The sequence below is a fragment of the Pelobates fuscus genome, chromosome 3 (assembly GCF_036172605.1).
Source record: "Pelobates fuscus isolate aPelFus1 chromosome 3, aPelFus1.pri, whole genome shotgun sequence".
Taxonomy (NCBI): Eukaryota; Metazoa; Chordata; class Amphibia; order Anura; family Pelobatidae; genus Pelobates; species Pelobates fuscus.
The window spans coordinates 398,461,136-398,479,189 of NC_086319.1; the positions used below are offsets into that span (position 1 = coordinate 398,461,136).

The 18,054-nt window shown below is 36.3% G+C and overlaps 27 non-coding genes across 27 annotated transcripts; all 27 read right to left on the minus strand.

The window, feature by feature from the left end:
* Nucleotides 1-34: 34 nt before the first annotated feature.
* TRNAH-GUG (transfer RNA histidin (anticodon GUG)) lies at nt 35-106 on the minus strand. Its single transcript has one exon. It is a non-coding gene; the product is annotated as a tRNA-His (tRNA).
* An 8-nt stretch (nt 107-114) lies between these two features.
* On the minus strand, nt 115-187 carry TRNAR-ACG (transfer RNA arginine (anticodon ACG)). Its single transcript has one exon. It is a non-coding gene; the product is annotated as a tRNA-Arg (tRNA).
* Nucleotides 188-1,331: 1,144 nt separating this feature from the next.
* On the minus strand, nt 1,332-1,404 carry TRNAR-ACG (transfer RNA arginine (anticodon ACG)). Its single transcript has one exon. It is a non-coding gene; the product is annotated as a tRNA-Arg (tRNA).
* A 1,145-nt stretch (nt 1,405-2,549) lies between these two features.
* TRNAR-ACG (transfer RNA arginine (anticodon ACG)) lies at nt 2,550-2,622 on the minus strand. The gene has a single exon. It is a non-coding gene; the product is annotated as a tRNA-Arg (tRNA).
* Nucleotides 2,623-3,687: 1,065 nt separating this feature from the next.
* On the minus strand, nt 3,688-3,759 carry TRNAH-GUG (transfer RNA histidin (anticodon GUG)). The gene has a single exon. It is a non-coding gene; the product is annotated as a tRNA-His (tRNA).
* An 8-nt stretch (nt 3,760-3,767) lies between these two features.
* Nucleotides 3,768-3,840, minus strand: TRNAR-ACG (transfer RNA arginine (anticodon ACG)). Its single transcript has one exon. It is a non-coding gene; the product is annotated as a tRNA-Arg (tRNA).
* A 1,063-nt stretch (nt 3,841-4,903) lies between these two features.
* TRNAH-GUG (transfer RNA histidin (anticodon GUG)) lies at nt 4,904-4,975 on the minus strand. Its single transcript has one exon. It is a non-coding gene; the product is annotated as a tRNA-His (tRNA).
* Nucleotides 4,976-4,983: 8 nt separating this feature from the next.
* Nucleotides 4,984-5,056, minus strand: TRNAR-ACG (transfer RNA arginine (anticodon ACG)). The gene has a single exon. It is a non-coding gene; the product is annotated as a tRNA-Arg (tRNA).
* Nucleotides 5,057-6,200: 1,144 nt separating this feature from the next.
* Nucleotides 6,201-6,273, minus strand: TRNAR-ACG (transfer RNA arginine (anticodon ACG)). The gene has a single exon. It is a non-coding gene; the product is annotated as a tRNA-Arg (tRNA).
* A 1,065-nt stretch (nt 6,274-7,338) lies between these two features.
* Nucleotides 7,339-7,410, minus strand: TRNAH-GUG (transfer RNA histidin (anticodon GUG)). The gene has a single exon. It is a non-coding gene; the product is annotated as a tRNA-His (tRNA).
* An 8-nt stretch (nt 7,411-7,418) lies between these two features.
* TRNAR-ACG (transfer RNA arginine (anticodon ACG)) lies at nt 7,419-7,491 on the minus strand. The gene has a single exon. It is a non-coding gene; the product is annotated as a tRNA-Arg (tRNA).
* Nucleotides 7,492-8,554: 1,063 nt separating this feature from the next.
* TRNAH-GUG (transfer RNA histidin (anticodon GUG)) lies at nt 8,555-8,626 on the minus strand. The gene has a single exon. It is a non-coding gene; the product is annotated as a tRNA-His (tRNA).
* Nucleotides 8,627-8,634: 8 nt separating this feature from the next.
* TRNAR-ACG (transfer RNA arginine (anticodon ACG)) lies at nt 8,635-8,707 on the minus strand. The gene has a single exon. It is a non-coding gene; the product is annotated as a tRNA-Arg (tRNA).
* Nucleotides 8,708-9,772: 1,065 nt separating this feature from the next.
* On the minus strand, nt 9,773-9,844 carry TRNAH-GUG (transfer RNA histidin (anticodon GUG)). The gene has a single exon. It is a non-coding gene; the product is annotated as a tRNA-His (tRNA).
* An 8-nt stretch (nt 9,845-9,852) lies between these two features.
* Nucleotides 9,853-9,925, minus strand: TRNAR-ACG (transfer RNA arginine (anticodon ACG)). The gene has a single exon. It is a non-coding gene; the product is annotated as a tRNA-Arg (tRNA).
* A 1,063-nt stretch (nt 9,926-10,988) lies between these two features.
* TRNAH-GUG (transfer RNA histidin (anticodon GUG)) lies at nt 10,989-11,060 on the minus strand. Its single transcript has one exon. It is a non-coding gene; the product is annotated as a tRNA-His (tRNA).
* Nucleotides 11,061-11,068: 8 nt separating this feature from the next.
* TRNAR-ACG (transfer RNA arginine (anticodon ACG)) lies at nt 11,069-11,141 on the minus strand. The gene has a single exon. It is a non-coding gene; the product is annotated as a tRNA-Arg (tRNA).
* A 1,065-nt stretch (nt 11,142-12,206) lies between these two features.
* On the minus strand, nt 12,207-12,278 carry TRNAH-GUG (transfer RNA histidin (anticodon GUG)). The gene has a single exon. It is a non-coding gene; the product is annotated as a tRNA-His (tRNA).
* An 8-nt stretch (nt 12,279-12,286) lies between these two features.
* On the minus strand, nt 12,287-12,359 carry TRNAR-ACG (transfer RNA arginine (anticodon ACG)). Its single transcript has one exon. It is a non-coding gene; the product is annotated as a tRNA-Arg (tRNA).
* Nucleotides 12,360-13,422: 1,063 nt separating this feature from the next.
* TRNAH-GUG (transfer RNA histidin (anticodon GUG)) lies at nt 13,423-13,494 on the minus strand. Its single transcript has one exon. It is a non-coding gene; the product is annotated as a tRNA-His (tRNA).
* Nucleotides 13,495-13,502: 8 nt separating this feature from the next.
* On the minus strand, nt 13,503-13,575 carry TRNAR-ACG (transfer RNA arginine (anticodon ACG)). The gene has a single exon. It is a non-coding gene; the product is annotated as a tRNA-Arg (tRNA).
* A 1,065-nt stretch (nt 13,576-14,640) lies between these two features.
* On the minus strand, nt 14,641-14,712 carry TRNAH-GUG (transfer RNA histidin (anticodon GUG)). Its single transcript has one exon. It is a non-coding gene; the product is annotated as a tRNA-His (tRNA).
* An 8-nt stretch (nt 14,713-14,720) lies between these two features.
* TRNAR-ACG (transfer RNA arginine (anticodon ACG)) lies at nt 14,721-14,793 on the minus strand. Its single transcript has one exon. It is a non-coding gene; the product is annotated as a tRNA-Arg (tRNA).
* Nucleotides 14,794-15,856: 1,063 nt separating this feature from the next.
* TRNAH-GUG (transfer RNA histidin (anticodon GUG)) lies at nt 15,857-15,928 on the minus strand. Its single transcript has one exon. It is a non-coding gene; the product is annotated as a tRNA-His (tRNA).
* An 8-nt stretch (nt 15,929-15,936) lies between these two features.
* Nucleotides 15,937-16,009, minus strand: TRNAR-ACG (transfer RNA arginine (anticodon ACG)). The gene has a single exon. It is a non-coding gene; the product is annotated as a tRNA-Arg (tRNA).
* A 1,064-nt stretch (nt 16,010-17,073) lies between these two features.
* TRNAH-GUG (transfer RNA histidin (anticodon GUG)) lies at nt 17,074-17,145 on the minus strand. Its single transcript has one exon. It is a non-coding gene; the product is annotated as a tRNA-His (tRNA).
* Nucleotides 17,146-17,153: 8 nt separating this feature from the next.
* On the minus strand, nt 17,154-17,226 carry TRNAR-ACG (transfer RNA arginine (anticodon ACG)). The gene has a single exon. It is a non-coding gene; the product is annotated as a tRNA-Arg (tRNA).
* Between the last annotated feature and the right edge of the window lie 828 nt (nt 17,227-18,054).

The window sequence follows — 18,054 nt, forward strand, 5'->3', positions numbered from 1 at the left end:
ATGTACTTAGCGCTGAAGAGAAGGAAAATAGAGATGCCACGACCTGGATTCGAACCAGGGTTGCTGCGGCCACAACGCAGAGTACTAACCACTATACGATCATGGCACAGCAGCCGAGCCAGGTAGGAGTCAAACCTACAATCTTCTGATTCGTAGTCAGACGCGTTATCCATTGCGCCACTGGCCCATGTTTGGATCTAATGGGATCTGCCTCAACAGGAAAAAAAAGATATCCATAATAAAACTAAATTGAGATACAAAAGAAGTGTTTTGCAAAGTTGTTTAATTATTTTATCTTATCACTAAAAGTTTAACCTTTCCTTAAGTATTTCCTTAACTACTTATATGGCACCAACAAATTCCGCAGAGCTGGAATTGAACTAATTCAACTTAAATGTACTTTATTAAACAAAAACAAAATAAGCTATTGCACAATAACTGCTAAAAGAGATCACAAAACAATCTCTGAGATGCGTTTCACAATTTAACTGAGGAAGCTTTTTTAAGGGGGGAAATGTGTTTCAGAGATTGTTCCAAGTTGGATTCTTGAGTCATATTATATACCAAAATTTGGAAGCACCATGCGGGTTGGGTTGTCTCTAGGCAGGCAGACACCAGAGGCATTTCTGTGAGCTGAATTTCAAGACTCCTGTGCACAAGTGTAATTCTATATGGTATAATTTTATTAAGGTTTTACACTATACACATTTTTCCTGTTTTATTGTATGAATATATTATATGTACATATATGACCTGCCGGAAGTCTGTGCCTAGAGAAAAGGTGGATCTGATACCTATAAATAAGAAGAGGAGAGGGAGTCACCTATTTAAGAGTCCAATGCTTATAAACCAGAGCCAGATTGTGGGCTGTGGTTCATGTGAGTTGCCAATGCCTCTAGATGCTTTACTGCTTTATTAGATTTTTGGCTGTGTTAGTAAGTTGTCTCCACTATTATATCTTTTTCTATTTTTACTTTAGAGTTCAAAAGTTTGTAATTGTGTTTTTTTCTGGGATAATCACATTGTTCAATGTATTAAATCATGGTTGTTATATTGCAGTTGCGTTTACAATTTATAATTAGACTTTTAAAGGGGTACCAAGAATTAACACTTTGTTGTGATTTAGTGCAATATTAGATATTTGGCACTATTTACATTGTTTGCATTTTAAATATTGTTTAACTCCGACACTCACATGGTTAACAGTTGGGGTCAAAATGTACTTAGCGCTGAAGCGAAGGAAAATAGAGATGCCGCAACCCGGATTCGAACCGGGGTTGCTGCATCCACAACGCAGAGTACTAACCACTATACGATCATGGCACAGCGGCCGAGCCAGGTAGGAGTCGAACCTACAATCTTCTAATTCGTAGTCAGACGCGTTATCCATTGCGCCACTGGCCCATGTTTGGATCTAATGGGATCTGCCTCAACAGGAAAAAAAAGATATCCATAATAAAACTAAATTGAGATACAAAAGAAGTGTTTTGCAAAGTTGTTTAATTATTTTATCTTATCACTAAAAGTTTAACCTTTCCTTAAGTATTTCCTTAACTACTTATATGGCACCAACAAATTCCGCAGAGCTGGAATTGAACTAATTCAACTTAAATGTACTTTATTAAACAAAAAAAAAAATAAGCTATTGCACAATAACTGCTAAAAGAGATCACAAAACAATCTCTGAGATGCGTTTCACAATTTAACTGAGGAAGCTTTTTTAAGGGGGGAAATGTGTTTCAGAGATTGTTCCAAGTTGGATTCTTGAGTCATATTATATACCAAAATTTGGAAGCACCATGCGGGTTGGGTTGTCTCTAGGCAGGCAGACACCAGAGGCATTTCTGTGAGCTGAATTTCAAGACTCCTGTGCACAAGTGTAATTCTATATGGTATAATTTTATTAAGGTTTTACACTATACACATTTTTCCTGTTTTATTGTATGAATATATTATATGTACATATATGACCTGCCGGAAGTCTGTGCCTAGAGAAAAGGTGGATCTGATACCTATAAATAAGAAGAGGAGAGGGAGTCACCTATTTAAGAGTCCAATGCTTATAAACCAGAGCCAGATTGTGGGCTGTGGTTCATGTGAGTTGCCAATGCCTCTAGATGCTTTACTGCTTTATTAGATTTTTGGCTGTGTTAGTAAGTTGTCTCCACTATTATATCTTTTTCTATTTTTACTTTAGAGTTCAAAAGTTTGTTATTGTGTTTTTTTCTGGGATAATCACATTGTTCAATGTATTAAATCATGGTTGTTATATTGCAGTTGCGTTTACAATTTATAATTAGACTTTTAAAGGGGTACCAAGAATTAACACTTTGTTGTGATTTAGTGCAATATTAGATATTTGGCACTATTTACATTGTTTGCATTTTAAATATTGTTTAACTCCGACACTCACATGGTTAACAGTTGGGGTCAAAATGTACTTAGCGCTGAAGCGAAGGAAAATAGAGATGCCGCAACCCGGATTCGAACCGGGGTTGCTGCATCCACAACGCAGAGTACTAACCACTATACGATCATGGCACAGCGGCCGAGCCAGGTAGGAGTCGAACCTACAATCTTCTAATTCGTAGTCAGACGCGTTATCCATTGCGCCACTGGCCCATGTTTGGATCTAATGGGATCTGCCTCAACAGGAAAAAAAAGATATCCATAATAAAACTAAATTGAGATACAAAAGAAGTGTTTTGCAAAGTTGTTTAATTATTTTATCTTATCACTAAAAGTTTAACCTTTCCTTAAGTATTTCCTTAACTACTTATATGGCACCAACAAATTCCGCAGAGCTGGAATTGAACTAATTCAACTTAAATGTACTTTATTAAACAAAAAAAAAAATAAGCTATTGCACAATAACTGCTAAAAGAGATCACAAAACAATCTCTGAGATGCGTTTCACAATTTAACTGAGGAAGCTTTTTTAAGGGGGGAAATGTGTTTCAGAGATTGTTCCAAGTTGGATTCTTGAGTCATATTATATACCAAAATTTGGAAGCACCATGCGGGTTGGGTTGTCTCTAGGCAGGCAGACACCAGAGGCATTTCTGTGAGCTGAATTTCAAGACTCCTGTGCACAAGTGTAATTCTATATGGTATAATTTTATTAAGGTTTTACACTATACACATTTTTCCTGTTTTATTGTATGAATATATTATATGTACATATATGACCTGCCGGAAGTCTGTGCCTAGAGAAAAGGTGGATCTGATACCTATAAATAAGAAGAGGAGAGGGAGTCACCTATTTAAGAGTCCAATGCTTATAAACCAGAGCCAGATTGTGGGCTGTGGTTCATGTGAGTTGCCAATGCCTCTAGATGCTTTACTGCTTTATTAGATTTTTGGCTGTGTTAGTAAGTTGTCTCCACTATTATATCTTTTTCTATTTTTACTTTAGAGTTCAAAAGTTTGTTTTTGTGTTTTTTTCTGGGATAATCACATTGTTCAATGTATTAAATCATGGTTGTTATATTGCAGTTGCGTTTACAATTTATAATTAGACTTTTAAAGGGGTACCAAGAATTAACACTTTGTTGTGATTTAGTGCAATATTAGATATTTGGCACTATTTACATTGTTTGCATTTTAAATATTGTTTAACTCCGACACTCACATGGTTAACAGTTGGGGTCAAAATGTACTTAGCGCTGAAGAGAAGGAAAATAGAGATGCCGTGACCCGGATTCGAACCGGGGTTGCTGCGGCCACAACGCAGAGTACTAACCACTATACGATCACGGCACAGCGGCCGAGCCAGGTAGGAGTCGAACCTACAATCTTCTGATTCGTAGTCAGACGCGTTATCCATTGCGCCACTGGCCCATGTTTGCATCTAATGGGATCTGCCTCAACAGGAAAAAAAAGATATCCATAATAAAACTAAATTGAGATACAAAAGAAGTGTTTTGCAAAGTTGTTTAATTATTTTATCTTATCACTAAAAGTTTAACCTTTCCTTAAGTATTTCCTTAACTACTTATATGGCACCAACAAATTCCGCAGAGCTGGAATTAAACTAATTCAACTTAAATGTACTTTATTAAACAAAAACAAAATAAGCTTTGCACAATAACTGCTAAAAGAGATCACAAAACAATCTCTGAGATGCGTTTCACAATTTAACTGAGGAAGCTTTTTTAAGGGGGGAAATGTGTTTCAGAGATTGTTCCAAGTTGGATTCTTGAGTCATATTATATACCAAAATTTGGAAGCACCATGCGGGTTGGGTTGTCTCTAGGCAGGCAGACACCAGAGGCATTTCTGTGAGCTGAATTTCAAGACTCCTGTGCACAAGTGTAATTCTATATGGTATAATTTTATTAAGGTTTTACACTATACACATTTTTCCTGTTTTATTGTATGAATATATTATATGTACATATATGACCTGCCGGAAGTCTGTGCCTAGAGAAAAGGTGGATCTGATACCTATAAATAAGAAGAGGAGAGGGAGTCACCTATTTAAGAGTCCAATGCTTATAAACCAGAGCCAGATTGTGGGCTGTGGTTCATGTGAGTTGCCAATGCCTCTAGATGCTTTACTGCTTTATTAGATTTTTGGCTGTGTTAGTAAGTTGTCTCCACTATTATATCTTTTTCTATTTTTACTTTAGAGTTCAAAAGTTTGTTATTGTGTTTTTTTCTGGGATAATCACATTGTTCAATGTATTAAATCATGGTTGTTATATTGCAGTTGCGTTTACAATTTATAATTAGACTTTTAAAGGGGTACCAAGAATTAACACTTTGTTGTGATTTAGTGCAATATTAGATATTTGGCACTATTTACATTGTTTGCATTTTAAATATTGTTTAACTCCGACACTCACATGGTTAACAGTTGGGGTCAAAATGTACTTAGCGCTGAAGAGAAGGAAAATAGAGATGCCACGACCTGGATTCGAACCAGGGTTGCTGCGGCCACAACGCAGAGTACTAACCACTATACGATCATGGCACAGCAGCCGAGCCAGGTAGGAGTCAAACCTACAATCTTCTGATTCGTAGTCAGACGCGTTATCCATTGCGCCACTGGCCCATGTTTGGATCTAATGGGATCTGCCTCAACAGGAAAAAAAAGATATCCATAATAAAACTAAATTGAGATACAAAAGAAGTGTTTTGCAAAGTTGTTTAATTATTTTATCTTATCACTAAAAGTTTAACCTTTCCTTAAGTATTTCCTTAACTACTTATATGGCACCAACAAATTCCGCAGAGCTGGAATTGAACTAATTCAACTTAAATGTACTTTATTAAACAAAAACAAAATAAGCTATTGCACAATAACTGCTAAAAGAGATCACAAAACAATCTCTGAGATGCGTTTCACAATTTAACTGAGGAAGCTTTTTTAAGGGGGGAAATGTGTTTCAGAGATTGTTCCAAGTTGGATTCTTGAGTCATATTATATACCAAAATTTGGAAGCACCATGCGGGTTGGGTTGTCTCTAGGCAGGCAGACACCAGAGGCATTTCTGTGAGCTGAATTTCAAGACTCCTGTGCACAAGTGTAATTCTATATGGTATAATTTTATTAAGGTTTTACACTATACACATTTTTCCTGTTTTATTGTATGAATATATTATATGTACATATATGACCTGCCGGAAGTCTGTGCCTAGAGAAAAGGTGGATCTGATACCTATAAATAAGAAGAGGAGAGGGAGTCACCTATTTAAGAGTCCAATGCTTATAAACCAGAGCCAGATTGTGGGCTGTGGTTCATGTGAGTTGCCAATGCCTCTAGATGCTTTACTGCTTTATTAGATTTTTGGCTGTGTTAGTAAGTTGTCTCCACTATTATATCTTTTTCTATTTTTACTTTAGAGTTCAAAAGTTTGTTATTGTGTTTTTTTCTGGGATAATCACATTGTTCAATGTATTAAATCATGGTTGTTATATTGCAGTTGCGTTTACAATTTATAATTAGACTTTTAAAGGGGTACCAAGAATTAACACTTTGTTGTGATTTAGTGCAATATTAGATATTTGGCACTATTTACATTGTTTGCATTTTAAATATTGTTTAACTCCGACACTCACATGGTTAACAGTTGGGGTCAAAATGTACTTAGCGCTGAAGCGAAGGAAAATAGAGATGCCGCAACCCGGATTCGAACCGGGGTTGCTGCATCCACAACGCAGAGTACTAACCACTATACGATCATGGCACAGCGGCCGAGCCAGGTAGGAGTCGAACCTACAATCTTCTAATTCGTAGTCAGACGCGTTATCCATTGCGCCACTGGCCCATGTTTGGATCTAATGGGATCTGCCTCAACAGGAAAAAAAAGATATCCATAATAAAACTAAATTGAGATACAAAAGAAGTGTTTTGCAAAGTTGTTTAATTATTTTATCTTATCACTAAAAGTTTAACCTTTCCTTAAGTATTTCCTTAACTACTTATATGGCACCAACAAATTCCGCAGAGCTGGAATTGAACTAATTCAACTTAAATGTACTTTATTAAACAAAAAAAAAAATAAGCTATTGCACAATAACTGCTAAAAGAGATCACAAAACAATCTCTGAGATGCGTTTCACAATTTAACTGAGGAAGCTTTTTTAAGGGGGGAAATGTGTTTCAGAGATTGTTCCAAGTTGGATTCTTGAGTCATATTATATACCAAAATTTGGAAGCACCATGCGGGTTGGGTTGTCTCTAGGCAGGCAGACACCAGAGGCATTTCTGTGAGCTGAATTTCAAGACTCCTGTGCACAAGTGTAATTCTATATGGTATAATTTTATTAAGGTTTTACACTATACACATTTTTCCTGTTTTATTGTATGAATATATTATATGTACATATATGACCTGCCGGAAGTCTGTGCCTAGAGAAAAGGTGGATCTGATACCTATAAATAAGAAGAGGAGAGGGAGTCACCTATTTAAGAGTCCAATGCTTATAAACCAGAGCCAGATTGTGGGCTGTGGTTCATGTGAGTTGCCAATGCCTCTAGATGCTTTACTGCTTTATTAGATTTTTGGCTGTGTTAGTAAGTTGTCTCCACTATTATATCTTTTTCTATTTTTACTTTAGAGTTCAAAAGTTTGTTTTTGTGTTTTTTTCTGGGATAATCACATTGTTCAATGTATTAAATCATGGTTGTTATATTGCAGTTGCGTTTACAATTTATAATTAGACTTTTAAAGGGGTACCAAGAATTAACACTTTGTTGTGATTTAGTGCAATATTAGATATTTGGCACTATTTACATTGTTTGCATTTTAAATATTGTTTAACTCCGACACTCACATGGTTAACAGTTGGGGTCAAAATGTACTTAGCGCTGAAGAGAAGGAAAATAGAGATGCCGTGACCCGGATTCGAACCGGGGTTGCTGCGGCCACAACGCAGAGTACTAACCACTATACGATCACGGCACAGCGGCCGAGCCAGGTAGGAGTCGAACCTACAATCTTCTGATTCGTAGTCAGACGCGTTATCCATTGCGCCACTGGCCCATGTTTGCATCTAATGGGATCTGCCTCAACAGGAAAAAAAAGATATCCATAATAAAACTAAATTGAGATACAAAAGAAGTGTTTTGCAAAGTTGTTTAATTATTTTATCTTATCACTAAAAGTTTAACCTTTCCTTAAGTATTTCCTTAACTACTTATATGGCACCAACAAATTCCGCAGAGCTGGAATTAAACTAATTCAACTTAAATGTACTTTATTAAACAAAAACAAAATAAGCTTTGCACAATAACTGCTAAAAGAGATCACAAAACAATCTCTGAGATGCGTTTCACAATTTAACTGAGGAAGCTTTTTTAAGGGGGGAAATGTGTTTCAGAGATTGTTCCAAGTTGGATTCTTGAGTCATATTATATACCAAAATTTGGAAGCACCATGCGGGTTGGGTTGTCTCTAGGCAGGCAGACACCAGAGGCATTTCTGTGAGCTGAATTTCAAGACTCCTGTGCACAAGTGTAATTCTATATGGTATAATTTTATTAAGGTTTTACACTATACACATTTTTCCTGTTTTATTGTATGAATATATTATATGTACATATATGACCTGCCGGAAGTCTGTGCCTAGAGAAAAGGTGGATCTGATACCTATAAATAAGAAGAGGAGAGGGAGTCACCTATTTAAGAGTCCAATGCTTATAAACCAGAGCCAGATTGTGGGCTGTGGTTCATGTGAGTTGCCAATGCCTCTAGATGCTTTACTGCTTTATTAGATTTTTGGCTGTGTTAGTAAGTTGTCTCCACTATTATATCTTTTTCTATTTTTACTTTAGAGTTCAAAAGTTTGTTATTGTGTTTTTTTCTGGGATAATCACATTGTTCAATGTATTAAATCATGGTTGTTATATTGCAGTTGCGTTTACAATTTATAATTAGACTTTTAAAGGGGTACCAAGAATTAACACTTTGTTGTGATTTAGTGCAATATTAGATATTTGGCACTATTTACATTGTTTGCATTTTAAATATTGTTTAACTCCGACACTCACATGGTTAACAGTTGGGGTCAAAATGTACTTAGCGCTGAAGAGAAGGAAAATAGAGATGCCGTGACCCGGATTCGAACCGGGGTTGCTGCGGCCACAACGCAGAGTACTAACCACTATACGATCACGGCACAGCGGCCGAGCCAGGTAGGAGTCGAACCTACAATCTTCTGATTCGTAGTCAGACGCGTTATCCATTGCGCCACTGGCCCATGTTTGGATCTAATGGGATCTGCCTCAACAGGAAAAAAAAGATATCCATAATAAAACTAAATTGAGATACAAAAGAAGTGTTTTGCAAAGTTGTTTAATTATTTTATCTTATCACTAAAAGTTTAACCTTTCCTTAAGTATTTCCTTAACTACTTATATGGCACCAACAAATTCCGCAGAGCTGGAATTGAACTAATTCAACTTAAATGTACTTTATTAAACAAAAAAAAAAATAAGCTATTGCACAATAACTGCTAAAAGAGATCACAAAACAATCTCTGAGATGCGTTTCACAATTTAACTGAGGAAGCTTTTTTAAGGGGGGAAATGTGTTTCAGAGATTGTTCCAAGTTGGATTCTTGAGTCATATTATATACCAAAATTTGGAAGCACCATGCGGGTTGGGTTGTCTCTAGGCAGGCAGACACCAGAGGCATTTCTGTGAGCTGAATTTCAAGACTCCTGTGCACAAGTGTAATTCTATATGGTATAATTTTATTAAGGTTTTACACTATACACATTTTTCCTGTTTTATTGTATGAATATATTATATGTACATATATGACCTGCCGGAAGTCTGTGCCTAGAGAAAAGGTGGATCTGATACCTATAAATAAGAAGAGGAGAGGGAGTCACCTATTTAAGAGTCCAATGCTTATAAACCAGAGCCAGATTGTGGGCTGTGGTTCATGTGAGTTGCCAATGCCTCTAGATGCTTTACTGCTTTATTAGATTTTTGGCTGTGTTAGTAAGTTGTCTCCACTATTATATCTTTTTCTATTTTTACTTTAGAGTTCAAAAGTTTGTTTTTGTGTTTTTTTCTGGGATAATCACATTGTTCAATGTATTAAATCATGGTTGTTATATTGCAGTTGCGTTTACAATTTATAATTAGACTTTTAAAGGGGTACCAAGAATTAACACTTTGTTGTGATTTAGTGCAATATTAGATATTTGGCACTATTTACATTGTTTGCATTTTAAATATTGTTTAACTCCGACACTCACATGGTTAACAGTTGGGGTCAAAATGTACTTAGCGCTGAAGAGAAGGAAAATAGAGATGCCGTGACCCGGATTCGAACCGGGGTTGCTGCGGCCACAACGCAGAGTACTAACCACTATACGATCACGGCACAGCGGCCGAGCCAGGTAGGAGTCGAACCTACAATCTTCTGATTCGTAGTCAGACGCGTTATCCATTGCGCCACTGGCCCATGTTTGCATCTAATGGGATCTGCCTCAACAGGAAAAAAAAGATATCCATAATAAAACTAAATTGAGATACAAAAGAAGTGTTTTGCAAAGTTGTTTAATTATTTTATCTTATCACTAAAAGTTTAACCTTTCCTTAAGTATTTCCTTAACTACTTATATGGCACCAACAAATTCCGCAGAGCTGGAATTAAACTAATTCAACTTAAATGTACTTTATTAAACAAAAACAAAATAAGCTTTGCACAATAACTGCTAAAAGAGATCACAAAACAATCTCTGAGATGCGTTTCACAATTTAACTGAGGAAGCTTTTTTAAGGGGGGAAATGTGTTTCAGAGATTGTTCCAAGTTGGATTCTTGAGTCATATTATATACCAAAATTTGGAAGCACCATGCGGGTTGGGTTGTCTCTAGGCAGGCAGACACCAGAGGCATTTCTGTGAGCTGAATTTCAAGACTCCTGTGCACAAGTGTAATTCTATATGGTATAATTTTATTAAGGTTTTACACTATACACATTTTTCCTGTTTTATTGTATGAATATATTATATGTACATATATGACCTGCCGGAAGTCTGTGCCTAGAGAAAAGGTGGATCTGATACCTATAAATAAGAAGAGGAGAGGGAGTCACCTATTTAAGAGTCCAATGCTTATAAACCAGAGCCAGATTGTGGGCTGTGGTTCATGTGAGTTGCCAATGCCTCTAGATGCTTTACTGCTTTATTAGATTTTTGGCTGTGTTAGTAAGTTGTCTCCACTATTATATCTTTTTCTATTTTTACTTTAGAGTTCAAAAGTTTGTTATTGTGTTTTTTTCTGGGATAATCACATTGTTCAATGTATTAAATCATGGTTGTTATATTGCAGTTGCGTTTACAATTTATAATTAGACTTTTAAAGGGGTACCAAGAATTAACACTTTGTTGTGATTTAGTGCAATATTAGATATTTGGCACTATTTACATTGTTTGCATTTTAAATATTGTTTAACTCCGACACTCACATGGTTAACAGTTGGGGTCAAAATGTACTTAGCGCTGAAGAGAAGGAAAATAGAGATGCCGTGACCCGGATTCGAACCGGGGTTGCTGCGGCCACAACGCAGAGTACTAACCACTATACGATCACGGCACAGCGGCCGAGCCAGGTAGGAGTCGAACCTACAATCTTCTGATTCGTAGTCAGACGCGTTATCCATTGCGCCACTGGCCCATGTTTGGATCTAATGGGATCTGCCTCAACAGGAAAAAAAAGATATCCATAATAAAACTAAATTGAGATACAAAAGAAGTGTTTTGCAAAGTTGTTTAATTATTTTATCTTATCACTAAAAGTTTAACCTTTCCTTAAGTATTTCCTTAACTACTTATATGGCACCAACAAATTCCGCAGAGCTGGAATTGAACTAATTCAACTTAAATGTACTTTATTAAACAAAAAAAAAAATAAGCTATTGCACAATAACTGCTAAAAGAGATCACAAAACAATCTCTGAGATGCGTTTCACAATTTAACTGAGGAAGCTTTTTTAAGGGGGGAAATGTGTTTCAGAGATTGTTCCAAGTTGGATTCTTGAGTCATATTATATACCAAAATTTGGAAGCACCATGCGGGTTGGGTTGTCTCTAGGCAGGCAGACACCAGAGGCATTTCTGTGAGCTGAATTTCAAGACTCCTGTGCACAAGTGTAATTCTATATGGTATAATTTTATTAAGGTTTTACACTATACACATTTTTCCTGTTTTATTGTATGAATATATTATATGTACATATATGACCTGCCGGAAGTCTGTGCCTAGAGAAAAGGTGGATCTGATACCTATAAATAAGAAGAGGAGAGGGAGTCACCTATTTAAGAGTCCAATGCTTATAAACCAGAGCCAGATTGTGGGCTGTGGTTCATGTGAGTTGCCAATGCCTCTAGATGCTTTACTGCTTTATTAGATTTTTGGCTGTGTTAGTAAGTTGTCTCCACTATTATATCTTTTTCTATTTTTACTTTAGAGTTCAAAAGTTTGTTTTTGTGTTTTTTTCTGGGATAATCACATTGTTCAATGTATTAAATCATGGTTGTTATATTGCAGTTGCGTTTACAATTTATAATTAGACTTTTAAAGGGGTACCAAGAATTAACACTTTGTTGTGATTTAGTGCAATATTAGATATTTGGCACTATTTACATTGTTTGCATTTTAAATATTGTTTAACTCCGACACTCACATGGTTAACAGTTGGGGTCAAAATGTACTTAGCGCTGAAGAGAAGGAAAATAGAGATGCCGTGACCCGGATTCGAACCGGGGTTGCTGCGGCCACAACGCAGAGTACTAACCACTATACGATCACGGCACAGCGGCCGAGCCAGGTAGGAGTCGAACCTACAATCTTCTGATTCGTAGTCAGACGCGTTATCCATTGCGCCACTGGCCCATGTTTGCATCTAATGGGATCTGCCTCAACAGGAAAAAAAAGATATCCATAATAAAACTAAATTGAGATACAAAAGAAGTGTTTTGCAAAGTTGTTTAATTATTTTATCTTATCACTAAAAGTTTAACCTTTCCTTAAGTATTTCCTTAACTACTTATATGGCACCAACAAATTCCGCAGAGCTGGAATTAAACTAATTCAACTTAAATGTACTTTATTAAACAAAAACAAAATAAGCTTTGCACAATAACTGCTAAAAGAGATCACAAAACAATCTCTGAGATGCGTTTCACAATTTAACTGAGGAAGCTTTTTTAAGGGGGGAAATGTGTTTCAGAGATTGTTCCAAGTTGGATTCTTGAGTCATATTATATACCAAAATTTGGAAGCACCATGCGGGTTGGGTTGTCTCTAGGCAGGCAGACACCAGAGGCATTTCTGTGAGCTGAATTTCAAGACTCCTGTGCACAAGTGTAATTCTATATGGTATAATTTTATTAAGGTTTTACACTATACACATTTTTCCTGTTTTATTGTATGAATATATTATATGTACATATATGACCTGCCGGAAGTCTGTGCCTAGAGAAAAGGTGGATCTGATACCTATAAATAAGAAGAGGAGAGGGAGTCACCTATTTAAGAGTCCAATGCTTATAAACCAGAGCCAGATTGTGGGCTGTGGTTCATGTGAGTTGCCAATGCCTCTAGATGCTTTACTGCTTTATTAGATTTTTGGCTGTGTTAGTAAGTTGTCTCCACTATTATATCTTTTTCTATTTTTACTTTAGAGTTCAAAAGTTTGTTATTGTGTTTTTTTCTGGGATAATCACATTGTTCAATGTATTAAATCATGGTTGTTATATTGCAGTTGCGTTTACAATTTATAATTAGACTTTTAAAGGGGTACCAAGAATTAACACTTTGTTGTGATTTAGTGCAATATTAGATATTTGGCACTATTTACATTGTTTGCATTTTAAATATTGTTTAACTCCGACACTCACATGGTTAACAGTTGGGGTCAAAATGTACTTAGCGCTGAAGAGAAGGAAAATAGAGATGCCGTGACCCGGATTCGAACCGGGGTTGCTGCGGCCACAACGCAGAGTACTAACCACTATACGATCACGGCACAGCGGCCGAGCCAGGTAGGAGTCGAACCTACAATCTTCTGATTCGTAGTCAGACGCGTTATCCATTGCGCCACTGGCCCATGTTTGGATCTAATGGGATCTGCCTCAACAGGAAAAAAAAGATATCCATAATAAAACTAAATTGAGATACAAAAGAAGTGTTTTGCAAAGTTGTTTAATTATTTTATCTTATCACTAAAAGTTTAACCTTTCCTTAAGTATTTCCTTAACTACTTATATGGCACCAACAAATTCCGCAGAGCTGGAATTGAACTAATTCAACTTAAATGTACTTTATTAAACAAAAAAAAAAATAAGCTATTGCACAATAACTGCTAAAAGAGATCACAAAACAATCTCTGAGATGCGTTTCACAATTTAACTGAGGAAGCTTTTTTAAGGGGGGAAATGTGTTTCAGAGATTGTTCCAAGTTGGATTCTTGAGTCATATTATATACCAAAATTTGGAAGCACCATGCGGGTTGGGTTGTCTCTAGGCAGGCAGACACCAGAGGCATTTCTGTGAGCTGAATTTCAAGACTCCTGTGCACAAGTGTAATTCTATATGGTATAATTTTATTAAGGTTTTACACTATACACATTTTTCCTGTTTTATTGTATGAATATATTATATGTACATATATGACCTGCCGGAAGTCTGTGCCTAGAGAAAAGGTGGATCTGATACCTATAAATAAGAAGAGGAGAGGGAGTCACCTATTTAAGAGTCCAATGCTTATAAACCAGAGCCAGATTGTGGGCTGTGGTTCATGTGAGTTGCCAATGCCTCTAGATGCTTTACTGCTTTATTAGATTTTTGGCTGTGTTAGTAAGTTGTCTCCACTATTATATCTTTTTCTATTTTTACTTTAGAGTTCAAAAGTTTGTTTTTGTGTTTTTTTCTGGGATAATCACATTGTTCAATGTATTAAATCATGGTTGTTATATTGCAGTTGCGTTTACAATTTATAATTAGACTTTTAAAGGGGTACCAAGAATTAACACTTTGTTGTGATTTAGTGCAATATTAGATATTTGGCACTATTTACATTGTTTGCATTTTAAATATTGTTTAACTCCGACACTCACATGGTTAACAGTTGGGGTCAAAATGTACTTAGCGCTGAAGAGAAGGAAAATAGAGATGCCGTGACCCGGATTCGAACCGGGGTTGCTGCGGCCACAACGCAGAGTACTAACCACTATACGATCACGGCACAGCGGCCGAGCCAGGTAGGAGTCGAACCTACAATCTTCTGATTCGTAGTCAGACGCGTTATCCATTGCGCCACTGGCCCATGTTTGCATCTAATGGGATCTGCCTCAACAGGAAAAAAAAGATATCCATAATAAAACTAAATTGAGATACAAAAGAAGTGTTTTGCAAAGTTGTTTAATTATTTTATCTTATCACTAAAAGTTTAACCTTTCCTTAAGTATTTCCTTAACTACTTATATGGCACCAACAAATTCCGCAGAGCTGGAATTAAACTAATTCAACTTAAATGTACTTTATTAAACAAAAACAAAATAAGCTTTGCACAATAACTGCTAAAAGAGATCACAAAACAATCTCTGAGATGCGTTTCACAATTTAACTGAGGAAGCTTTTTTAAGGGGGGAAATGTGTTTCAGAGATTGTTCCAAGTTGGATTCTTGAGTCATATTATATACCAAAATTTGGAAGCACCATGCGGGTTGGGTTGTCTCTAGGCAGGCAGACACCAGAGGCATTTCTGTGAGCTGAATTTCAAGACTCCTGTGCACAAGTGTAATTCTATATGGTATAATTTTATTAAGGTTTTACACTATACACATTTTTCCTGTTTTATTGTATGAATATATTATATGTACATATATGACCTGCCGGAAGTCTGTGCCTAGAGAAAAGGTGGATCTGATACCTATAAATAAGAAGAGGAGAGGGAGTCACCTATTTAAGAGTCCAATGCTTATAAACCAGAGCCAGATTGTGGGCTGTGGTTCATGTGAGTTGCCAATGCCTCTAGATGCTTTACTGCTTTATTAGATTTTTGGCTGTGTTAGTAAGTTGTCTCCACTATTATATCTTTTTCTATTTTTACTTTAGAGTTCAAAAGTTTGTTATTGTGTTTTTTTCTGGGATAATCACATTGTTCAATGTATTAAATCATGGTTGTTATATTGCAGTTGCGTTTACAATTTATAATTAGACTTTTAAAGGGGTACCAAGAATTAACACTTTGTTGTGATTTAGTGCAATATTAGATATTTGGCACTATTTACATTGTTTGCATTTTAAATATTGTTTAACTCCGACACTCACATGGTTAACAGTTGGGGTCAAAATGTACTTAGCGCTGAAGAGAAGGAAAATAGAGATGCCACGACCTGGATTCGAACCAGGGTTGCTGCGGCCACAACGCAGAGTACTAACCACTATACGATCATGGCACAGCAGCCGAGCCAGGTAGGAGTCAAACCTACAATCTTCTGATTCGTAGTCAGACGCGTTATCCATTGCGCCACTGGCCCATGTTTGGATCTAATGGGATCTGCCTCAACAGGAAAAAAAAGATATCCATAATAAAACTAAATTGAGATACAAAAGAAGTGTTTTGCAAAGTTGTTTAATTATTTTATCTTATCACTAAAAGTTTAACCTTTCCTTAAGTATTTCCTTAACTACTTATATGGCACCAACAAATTCCGCAGAGCTGGAATTGAACTAATTCAACTTAAATGTACTTTATTAAACAAAAACAAAATAAGCTATTGCACAATAACTGCTAAAAGAGATCACAAAACAATCTCTGAGATGCGTTTCACAATTTAACTGAGGAAGCTTTTTTAAGGGGGGAAATGTGTTTCAGAGATTGTTCCAAGTTGGATTCTTGAGTCATATTATATACCAAAATTTGGAAGCACCATGCGGGTTGGGTTGTCTCTAGGCAGGCAGACACCAGAGGCATTTCTGTGAGCTGAATTTCAAGACTCCTGTGCACAAGTGTAATTCTATATGGTATAATTTTATTAAGGTTTTACACTATACACATTTTTCCTGTTTTATTGTATGAATATATTATATGTACATATATGACCTGCCGGAAGTCTGTGCCTAGAGAAAAGGTGGATCTGATACCTATAAATAAGAAGAGGAGAGGGAGTCACCTATTTAAGAGTCCAATGCTTATAAACCAGAGCCAGATTGTGGGCTGTGGTTCATGTGAGTTGCCAATGCCTCTAGATGCTTTACTGCTTTATTAGATTTTTGGCTGTGTTAGTAAGTTGTCTCCACTATTATATCTTTTTCTATTTTTACTTTAGAGTTCAAAAGTTTGTTATTGTGTTTTTTTCTGGGATAATCACATTGTTCAATGTATTAAATCATGGTTGTTATATTGCAGTTGCGTTTACAATTTATAATTAGACTTTTAAAGGGGTACCAAGAATTAACACTTTGTTGTGATTTAGTGCAATATTAGATATTTGGCACTATTTACATTGTTTGCATTTTTAATATTGTTTAACTCCGACACTCACATGGTTAACAGTTGGGGTCAAAATGTACTTAGCGCTGAAGAGAAGGAAAATAGAGATGCCGTGACCCGGATTCGAACCGGGGTTGCTGCGGCCACAACGCAGAGTACTAACCACTATACGATCACGGCACAGCGGCCGAGCCAGGTAGGAGTCGAACCTACAATCTTCTGATTCGTAGTCAGACGCGTTATCCATTGCGCCACTGGCCCATGTTTGGATCTAATGGGATCTGCCTCAACAGGAAAAAAAAGATATCCATAATAAAACTAAATTGAGATACAAAAGAAGTGTTTTGCAAAGTTGTTTAATTATTTTATCTTATCACTAAAAGTTTAACCTTTCCTTAAGTATTTCCTTAACTACTTATATGGCACCAACAAATTCCGCAGAGCTGGAATTGAACTAATTCAACTTAAATGTACTTTATTAAACAAAAAAAAAAATAAGCTATTGCACAATAACTGCTAAAAGAGATCACAAAACAATCTCTGAGATGCGTTTCACAATTTAACTGAGGAAGCTTTTTTAAGGGGGGAAATGTGTTTCAGAGATTGTTCCAAGTTGGATTCTTGAGTCATATTATATACCAAAATTTGGAAGCACCATGCGGGTTGGGTTGTCTCTAGGCAGGCAGACACCAGAGGCATTTCTGTGAGCTGAATTTCAAGACTCCTGTGCACAAGTGTAATTCTATATGGTATAATTTTATTAAGGTTTTACACTATACACATTTTTCCTGTTTTATTGTATGAATATATTATATGTACATATATGACCTGCCGGAAGTCTGTGCCTAGAGAAAAGGTGGATCTGATACCTATAAATAAGAAGAGGAGAGGGAGTCACCTATTTAAGAGTCCAATGCTTATAAACCAGAGCCAGATTGTGGGCTGTGGTTCATGTGAGTTGCCAATGCCTCTAGATGCTTTACTGCTTTATTAGATTTTTGGCTGTGTTAGTAAGTTGTCTCCACTATTATATCTTTTTCTATTTTTACTTTAGAGTTCAAAAGTTTGTTTTTGTGTTTTTTTCTGGGA